The sequence below is a fragment of the Triticum aestivum genome, chromosome 1A (genome assembly GCF_018294505.1).
Source record: "Triticum aestivum cultivar Chinese Spring chromosome 1A, IWGSC CS RefSeq v2.1, whole genome shotgun sequence".
Taxonomy (NCBI): Eukaryota; Viridiplantae; Streptophyta; class Magnoliopsida; order Poales; family Poaceae; genus Triticum; species Triticum aestivum.
This window is the reverse complement of record NC_057794.1, coordinates 509367560-509377478: the sequence shown is the minus strand read 5'-3', so window position 1 is coordinate 509377478 and position 9919 is coordinate 509367560. Positions and strand designations below refer to the sequence as shown.

The 9919-nt window shown below is 42.3% G+C and overlaps 1 long non-coding RNA gene across 12 annotated transcripts; it reads left to right on the top strand.

The window, feature by feature from the left end:
• The first annotated feature begins 408 nt into the window (after positions 1–408).
• LOC123061169 (uncharacterized) lies at positions 409–4387 on the top strand. Of its 12 annotated transcripts, none has more exons than XR_006428611.1 (8): positions 409–722; positions 1080–1153; positions 1355–1445; positions 2137–2235; positions 2353–2903; positions 2981–3298; positions 3378–3446; positions 3986–4387. It is a non-coding gene; the product is annotated as an uncharacterized lncRNA (long non-coding RNA). The 12 variants fall into 12 exon arrangements; XR_006428638.1 differs by having other exon boundaries at positions 410–722; positions 1358–1445; positions 2137–2228; positions 3069–3298; XR_006428620.1 differs by having other exon boundaries at positions 410–722; positions 1358–1445; positions 3069–3298.
• The last annotated feature ends 5532 nt before the right edge of the window (positions 4388–9919 follow it).

Here is a 9919-nt window from a genome sequence, read left to right as displayed (position 1 = left end):
GCACCCATTAAAATGACGCAAATGAGAGGATATGAACTACACATGCCTCATCGACTAACCGTGTTCATATAAGATTAATTGATGGTTTTGGTGTTTACACTACCAGAAACTGAAATATTTTTGTGAGTCTTATTTTCCTGTCGGGCCCGCGTTAGCGCACAGGAAAATGGGCTTCTACTGTCGGGCCGCAACTACACGCCAGGAATAGATTAATTTTCATGTGCGCTTGTCCATGGACTCACAGGAATAATAATATACCTGTCGGTCGCTTCTCGGCCCACAGGAATAGCCCATTTGACGCCACGTATTCATCTAATTCGCGTCAAAAGTAGCCCATGTCCCGCCGCTTTGCCAATTCGAGCCCGCCATTTTCTCAAAAAAAAAAACATATGGGCTCTATCCCCAAATCGCTCCAGACCTAGCTCACTCTCGAACATTCTCCCCTAAATCTCAGCCCCCAACCTAGCTCTCTTTCCAGCGGCCAGCGGCCGGCTGCGCCCCGAATCCCTCGCCGTCGGCTGCGCCCCCAAATCCCTCGCCTATTCCATCCTCTCGTTCGCCCCCTCCGCCTGATTCGCTGGTCAGTAGACTGACCACCCGCTGCTTGAAGTGTCGCTGGTAATCTCCCAGCGCTTCCGGAGGAGGGCCACCGTCAACGACCCCGTGGCCGTCGTCCACTGGACCACCGCATCCTTCCGTGAGTGGCGCCCTTTCCAATCCAGGTACCACCCTTTCCTGTACAGACGCCCATATGGCATTTGAGATTTATTTGTTGCAAGTGGCGGAGGAGCCCATATGGCTGAATCGCCCCGTTGCTGATAGTAGCATGCCTAATCCATCTAGGAATAAGCTACTAGCTATTTGGATGGATTTTATAGAGTTGGGTTGTGTCAGTTACCCATCCACGGCATATTATTAGGCCCTATCAGATTCGTGCTGGAAAGAGACATACAAATCTGTACGCCTACCCTGATTTGGCACTTGTTTTTCTTCCAGTAGACTATCAAATACTTTGTCTTGCTGATTAGATTGCCATAACCAAAGTCTAAAAGTCAAATCTTTTTTTTTACATCTCCTAGGTTACAGGACTTCTGAAGTTATTTCACTTGTTGATGAGAAAGAAAACAGAGTTAAACGACGGCTGATTATCAAGGTAGTGGTCAGTACTGCATGCTTGTTGTTGTTTAATATTCGGTCAATTTCTCTAATATATCTATGCATGTCTTGTTTTATGGTTCGATAATGCTTACCAAAGTTTTTCATTATTTTGCTATTGGGGTTTTTTTTGAGCTCCTTCCTTTTCATTTCCTACTATCCTTATGCTAATTATCTCAAATGGTTATGTTGTGTGTAGTAGGATTAGATCTTGGATTTGCTAGTGGACTTTGGGAGTTTCTTGGCCAGCTTGGTGACTCCACATTTTTCACTATTTCAGCAAGCCTTTGGTAAGCATTAAACTTCCAGCATTACATTTTTATCTTATGTGTACATCTGTTTGCTTCCAATTACTATATATGTGTTGTTGCTAAATATCTCATCTTAAGTATGATGTGTTGAGCTTAAATAATTCAATAGCTGATATATTCCATTTTCAACATAGAATTTGTTAAATGACAGATCTTACATGGATGTATAGTGGTTGGCAGTTTGGTCAAATTCCTTCTAACCCATGGCTTTAACAAACCAACTGATTTCTAGACCATGCATTCTCTTTTCCCGGCGTAGCCGAAGGTGGTAAAATCAAGTGTCCATGTGCCAAGTGTCGTAATTATTTTAAGCGCAGTAGGGATGAGGTAGAGAAGCACTTGTATAAATACGGGTTTAGGGAAAACTATGAAATATGGACAGAACATGGTGAGAAATATGTTCCTAGCCAAGACGGATTTTCCTCTGCCACAAATTGTGCGAGGCATGATGAAATTGGCCAAATGGTTGATCGAATGGACAATATGTTAGTTGACCCAGGTGGTCCCTGTCCTCCACCAATTGATGAAGAACCAACTTCCTCTGCCAAGGCTTTCTATAGGATGGTTAGCAGTGCTGATGAAATTGTCCATGAGAACACAACACACTCGCGTCTTTCTACAATAGCGCGTTTGCTAGCAATGAAATCTCAGTATAATATGTCAATTGCAGAATATGATGATGTGTTACAAATCATCCATGAACTTATACCTCCAGGTGCTAACTTGTCCGAGGACTTCTACCAATCTAAGAAACTCTTAAAGGTGACGGGTATGGTTGTTTCTTCACATGTGCTTACTTTTATGATCGACACCATTATCCTACCAGTTAATGCTGCTTGCCTTGTTGTTTAGGCAATTTAATTATGCTGACCCTAATTCCAAACAGGACAACTATACTATGCAACTTGGAATCATTCTTAAATGAGAACACCCCGGCATAATTGAGAAGAAGGAAGGTGATGTTGTCATTAAAACCCGCCCAGCTTTGGAGTGATCTGATTATTATGATGATGATACTCTAGATGATAAGGGGCAGATAGCAGCAGATCGTGTGAAGCAAGTGTTTTGGGCAAGTTCCAAGTACTTGGGAGTTATTTTGAAAATCTGTATTGCACATGCATATTTGACATGAAAATGTGTGAACTTATAGAACTTGTTTGAGGTTCATGTGAAGGATGATGAAGACTCGGACAAGGTGGAGGATGACGTTGATCGTGTGTTTGAAAACTATGCAATGAAAAAAGTGAGAGACATGATGTATCAAGTTCGTGTGGATGCTATAAAGTTCTACTATGAGAAGAAAGGAGAGCGGCTTGATGGCACGTTGGCATGTTCAAAAGAGCTTGAATATGGCCAATACTTGGAAGGTGGAATACCATGGGTTAAGGAACATGCATGGCCTCATCTTTGTGCTTATTGGTGCTAAAAAAACGCCACGTATGTTCTCGCTCCTTCTAATCACCAACTACTGGTTCTGTCTGCATGTATCCAAGTTAAAATAACTATTGTTCTAGGATGATTACCGTGATTTGGCTAGAGCCACACATCCTGATAATTGGGAGGAGCGAGAGTTACATGGGCAAATGTTATATGAATCATCAGGTGGCATTCCCCATGGGCGACTAGCAATAGAGGATGGGGCAATTAAGAAGGCTGATGTTATCTCAACATCTAGAGAGAAGAAACTGAGGCTGTCAACTTCAGCATCACTTCGACGAACTATTCAAGAAAACGAAGAACTGAAGTGACGAGCTATTCAAGAAAACGAAGAACTGAAGCGACATAATGAGTACCTGCAAAATAAAGTGGATATGCATGAACGACTCTTCTTGGTACATGCAAATATGTGTACATATTTTAGATTAATTGTTCAAATTACCAGCTGTTCTAATGTTGCATACTTGTCCATAGGTCCTTTTTAAGGAGATGGGTAAAGAACTACCAGAGGAGCTACGCCAAGGAGCAAGGTCCCAGCCACATGTAAGTAAATTATTTCCTGAAACTTTTTGTCAAACTGATGGTCAGCCAACCTTTGCAAATAAAGAGTATTATGTTATTTGAGTAGCCATTAGCCATATCATGAATATCTTAGATCTTATTGATTGGTAAGGTACTATATACAGATTTGGCTTGATAGTTGGCACCACTTCCTCTCATTTCCCACCCAAAACATGTCAAGATATGCTTGTATGAGTGCACCTTGATTCGTCCATGCACATGTAATCCCAACTTAGCGAATTTACTATACTTAATTTCTTGGCCAAATCTGTTCAAAACACCATTTGTGGTAGATGTTTACTTTTATTTTGATCACTCTCTCTTAGTTAAAATGACTACTAACCTTGTTCACCAAATCTGTCCAAACTCAGTGTGTTGATGGTTTACTCACAGAAGGCCATGTGGTGTTATAATAATTCATATTTTCTACCTGATGGTTTACTGCAACATTTAATTCAGAGGCCTTTTCTAGTTTGCTTCATAACCTCTCCCGGTTTGTCTAAATAAATAATCTGATGTAGTGGCATCTCATATTGGAACCCAAGCACTTGATGACAACACCGGTGATGGTGATTCGGGTGAAGCTGTTGGCGGTGACGACTCCAACAATCGGGAAAGCAAGACTTAGAATGCTAGTGATGGTAACCTGGGAAGTGCCTTTGTTGACATAGTATGGTAACAGGACTTTAGAAGTGATGGTAGTGTTGGTAACACAATAGCATTTTGGTAGTTGCAACAAACACTAAAGCCAGGTTATCTGTTCTGAACTATGATCTATTGTTGTGAAGTATGATGTATTTTGTCTGTAATGCACTGAAGCTTATCCTTGCAACTTGCAAGTTGAACAATTTATCTTTTGTTGTCAAGAATTGTTATGTACTTAGATGTGTGAAACTAAACTTTATCCTTCTAATTTATGGTTATGGTTGACACGTGCATTTGGTTATGGTATGGTTTGTGGTAATAGGTGCAACATACAAATTTGAATGGAACATTAATCTGTACATTCAATTGCTGGAGGTATTGGACTGACAGGAGTACAAAATCATTGTGGGTGTGATATACAATTTCCTGTCGGGCACGAGATGACAGCGAAATGCACTAAATATTCCTATCGGTGACTAACTGACAGCGAAATGCGGCGAATTTTCCTGTCGGGATATAGCGTATACCCCTGGCCATCCTATACCTGACGAAAACTTGTTTCCCTGTCGGTCACCATCAGGATTATCCGTCAGGGAAATGTTTCCTGTCGGTTGGCCGACAGGCAAAAGCAGGTATCCCTGTCGAGCTATCCCTGTTGTTTTTCCCTGACGGCTACCCGACAGGAAATGCTTTCCCTGTCGGGTTTCCCACTTTTCCTGTCGGTCTTCAGCCCATAGAAATATTTCTGTTTCTAGTAGTGCTAGCTGATTACTACCTCGGTGTGTTTACGCAGAGACAAATTTTCCACATGTACATGGCTCTTATGGGCTTACTCAACCGCCAAATTTGGGTATGACATTCGTGATGTGGGTATTACAGCCACAACTATGTATATGATCTGTAAAATTGTTTAATGTTTCTTCCCCATAGAGAAACACTTCCTCACATCTTTGCGATCGAAATTGCAAATTTCGAAGCATACAGTATACCTAGCTAGTAGGCAATTGAGATATGTATGAGCATTTCCTCAACTAATCCTACAAAATTATGAGCAATTGCGATATGTATGAACATTCACCTATGTGTTGCAGAAAAAGCTAGCAACATTGCGGTTCGAAGTCACTCCTCACTTGACTCAGATTTCCAAATGGTGGTGGTAGTAGTAGCAGCAGTCACATAGCTAAGTGATGCCTTTTAGCCTTTTGTTGTACGGGCATCTTCAGTAGATTTGATAAATTAGTTATATCGATCCCTAATAATTGTCACTTTAACAAAAAAAGAAAGCTCTTATATAGTTAACTAAATTTACTATCAGGGTCGGGTTGCTTTTCCCTTATGTTTAGGTCATTACCTAAAATTCTCTCTCTTATATAGTTGTACCTCCAAATAGGTAACCATCAATGCATGATCCAAAAATTAGACCCATGTGTGGGAGCAGAGAACTGCATCTATGCACACATTTTAAGACACGGCTCCTGCCGACAACAATTTTGACCACACGCCGCCATAGCAAACATCTATGCCGCCCACACAACCTCTCACAACCCTCCTTACCTTCCTCCAATGACCATATATCTCCCAGGACGGACCGTCTCTATTCGTTTCTACCTTCGCCACATCATGGCCACTTCTAATTGTGGATATGTAGTCCTCAAGCCGCCATGATGGCGACTTGCAAGAAAGAGTGGGGGAGAGGGAAAAGGATCCCTCGCGTTCCGCATGAGGTAGCACGGATGGCCGGAGTGCTGAAGTTGCGACGAGACAATGGCGGATAATTGACATAGCAAAGAAGGCAGAGACGACTGGTACATGCACAGGAGTGAGGGAGAGTAGTGGTGTGGGTGACCACATTGTGTCACCGATGAATGGGGCCATATGATAGTGTGTATGCAAACAAGTCTTATGTCATAGGTATTTAAGGTGATGGGGAGAAACCAAAAAGATTAGATCTTATTCTCTCTCCTATACCAAAAACCAGTTTTCAATATAAAAAACGACGCCTGAGTTATATCTTTGCATTGTAGGTTAATATGTCAAATATGGTAGAGATGTTCTAAGGAGGGTGACTTACAAGATTCAGAGCATGCATTTTAGTAGTACTTAAAAATGATGCAAAAAAGGAGTACTTCAAAATCAATTTAGATGGGCCAAATCCCAAGATAAAACTTACGTAAAATTAATGCTCGCTCATGCTGGGTGTATAGGGCCTGTGCTCATTCCTATGTTCTCAGTTTGAATAAAAATGTATTATATGCCATCAAAATGTTTAAATTTATTCGAATGTGAACACAACGATACACTTTTGATGATATATAACACAACTTCTCCCAGTACTTTTCTATGATAAGACAACACTTTACAAGGCAACCTCTCTTACTTTTCCCTCTCGTTCCAACAGTTGCTTTGAAAAGAGTCCTATAGTTTAAAAGTGTGCACATGAGAGAATCTTTTTTAGGTGAAGAAAGAGCTTATTGCCTCCCGACCTCTACAATCGTCAAAATGACGCAAAGGAGAGAATATGGTCTACCTCCACTACACATGCCTCATCTAAATGTGTTTATAGGTGAGTGATGGTTATGGTGTTTAGGTCGATTTCTATCATAGTGGAGTCAACATTGTGAATATGTGCAAAAATAATTTTCCCACATGTACATGGGTGTCATGGGCTTACTCCACCGTTAACTTTGTGTTTAGGATTCATTTTGTGCATTTTACACCCACAACCCGTGTACTTCTATATTTGATCTCAGAAAGTGTTAAGACATGACTTATTTCCGATAGAAAAACGCATTGGATTATCCCCCGATTCAATTTTGACACATGAACTTATAGTGATCATTTTGTTACTATTATGTTAAGATGTAAATTGGGTTATCCTATGATGATTTGATCCATTGTTCCTTCGTGTACTTCAGTTTTTGTTATGGTCATTGCTCACCATTGTATGCATGATTGACCAACTTAATATGTTGATTTTGATGCATGACATTTACCTCACTTAGTGTACGAGAAATGTTGGTTGCAGATTATCGGGGGAATTACGAGCAGATACATGGGAATCTTGTGCTTCGTCACCTCCTCAACGCTAAACTTGGCAATCTGGTCCAAGGAAGACATGTAGCTACACAAGAAGCTTCTAAATATCTCCACTGGTGGCACCTCCTTCGCATGAACCATATCTGTCCTCAGGTTCCAGATTCTCGAAATCAACATGATGATGATTGTTTGTTCTAGATGGGATTCTTTTCTTCATGAAGTAATCCATGAAGTCAAGATAAAACACCTTAAAGCAGTGCTTTTCAAATTTGACTTCCACAAAGCATATGACATCGTGCATTTGTCCTTTCCGCGGGATTCCTTATTCGAAAAGGATTCGATAAGCATTGGGTGCTAGGGTCAAGCACCTCATTTCTAGTGGTAGAACGACATTTAAAATCAATAGTGATATCGGCCCCTACTTCCCCACCTCTCGTGGGGTGCGCAAAGGGGGCCCTCTTTCTCTTTTCTTTGTTTAGCTTGGTGGTCGATAAGCCAGTGACCATCCTTGATGCGGCTAAACGATCTTATTAGGGAAGGTGGGGTCACCCAGCTCCAATTTGTTGATGATACCATCCTTATGGTAGAAGGATCAGACACAGATATCCAACACATCATATTCATGCTTCTCTGCTTCGAAGAAATGTCAGGTCTGAGTGTCAACTATAGCAAGGGCGAAGTCATGGTGCTTGGGTATTCCGACATTGAGCGACTAAGTTGTTGCCTTGGGTCCTTTCCGACATCCTTTCTAGATATGCCAATTAGTGACTCCCGGCTGCTAGTAAAGGACTTTCGCCCTACGGTTACCAAGGTTCATAGGGTGGAACCTTGAAAAGCGGCTAGGATGGTTCTCATTAACTCGTCCATGATAAGCATGTTTATGTATTTGATGGGATTCTATAGTCTTCATGAATTCCTTCACCATGACATAGCTAAGTACCAGTCCAGATTCTCTTCAGTTGGGAAGCGAGACAAGCTAAAGTATCATATGGTCAAATAGTCGGAAAGATGTAAACCCAAGGATCGGGTTGGCTGGGCACCAATTCATCTGAGCGTATGAACATTGCGCTGCTCTCCAAACGGTTGTGGCAAATTTCAAACCGGAGAAGGGGATATCTGGTTGGACATCATCCATGCAAAATATTTGCATGGACAACCACTTGCTTTCGCTCTCAGCGCTTAGGAGGATCCCAATTTTGGCAATCCATAATCCAGCTAATCTAGTTCTTCGAATAGGATCCTCCATTACGATGGGTTCGGGGACGAATACCCTTTTTTGGTTGGACCATTGGTTTGAGAAATGGTCCTTTGCATCTAGGTGATGATGTATTTGTTGGGGAACATAGCATGCAATTTCAAAAAATATCCTACGCTCACACAAGATCTATCTAGGAGATGCATAGCAACGAGAGGGGAGAGTGTGTCCATGTACCCTCGTAGACCGAAAGCGGAAGCGTTTGACAACACGGTTGATGTAGTCGAACTTCTTCTCGTTTCGACCAATCAAGCACCGAACGTACAACACCTCCGAGTTCTGCACACGTTCAGCTCGTTGACGTCCCCCGAACTCTTGATCCAGCAAAGTGATGATGGAGAGTTCCGTCAGCTCAACGGTGTGGTAACGGTGGTGGTGAAGTGATCAGCGCAGGGCTTCGCCTAAGCACTATGTGAATATGACCGGAGGCGTAAACTATGGAGGGGGGCACCGCACACGGCTAACTATGTTTGTTGTGTGTTCTAGACGCCCCCTCCCCACACATATATATAGGTGGGAGGGAGAGGGGGACAACCATGGGCGCCCCAAGTAGGAGGAATCCTACTTGGGGGCCTTGCCCAATTCACCCCCCTTACCATCTTTTCCGGAGAGGGAAGGAAAGGGGAGAGAGGAGGGAAGGAAGGGGGAGGCCGAATTGCCTCCCCTTCCTTCTCTCTTCTCTCTTCCCCTTTTCCTTTCCCCTTCCTATTCGGCCAGCAAGGGGGGCGCAGCAGCCCATGCTGGCTGTTGTGTTTCCCCTCTTGGCCGAATAGGCCCATATAGTTTGCCGGGGATAGCCCGGAACCCCTTTCGGTGACCCGATTCGTACCTGGTATCCCCGGAACACTTCTGGTGTCCAAATTGAAGGAAATATGCCCTAGAGGCAATAATAAAGTTATTATTTATTTCCTTATTTCATGATAAATGTTTATTATTCATGCTAGAATTGTATTAACCGGAAACTTAGTACATGTGTGAATACATAGACAAAACAAAGTGTCCCTAGTATGCCTCTACTTTACTAGTTCGTTTATCAAAGATGGTTATGTTTCCTAACCATAGACATGTGTTGTCATTTGATGAACGGGATCACATCATTAGGAGAATGATGTGATGGACAAGACCCATTGTTAGCTTAGCATTATGACCGTTACAATTTCATTGCTACTGCTTTCTTCATGATTTATACACACTAGTGCAGAACCTGGCAATAGCACCGGTTCGTAAGGCTCTTTGGTGCCGGTTTGGTAACCAGTGCTAAAGTGTAGGCACTAAAGCCCCCCCCCTTTAGTACCGGTTCAGCATGAACCAGTGCTAAAGGGCAACCACGTGGCATGAGCCAGCTTCGGGGGCAGGGAGCCCTTTAGTACCGGTTGGTGTCACCAACCGGTATTAAAAGGTTGGGGGGTTTTGGGTTTATGATTTCTTTTTCATTTAATTTTGTGTTTTCCATTTAATTATTTTTTGTTTGCTAGTATTTTACGATACTACATATTGTACACGTTATGCATATATATAA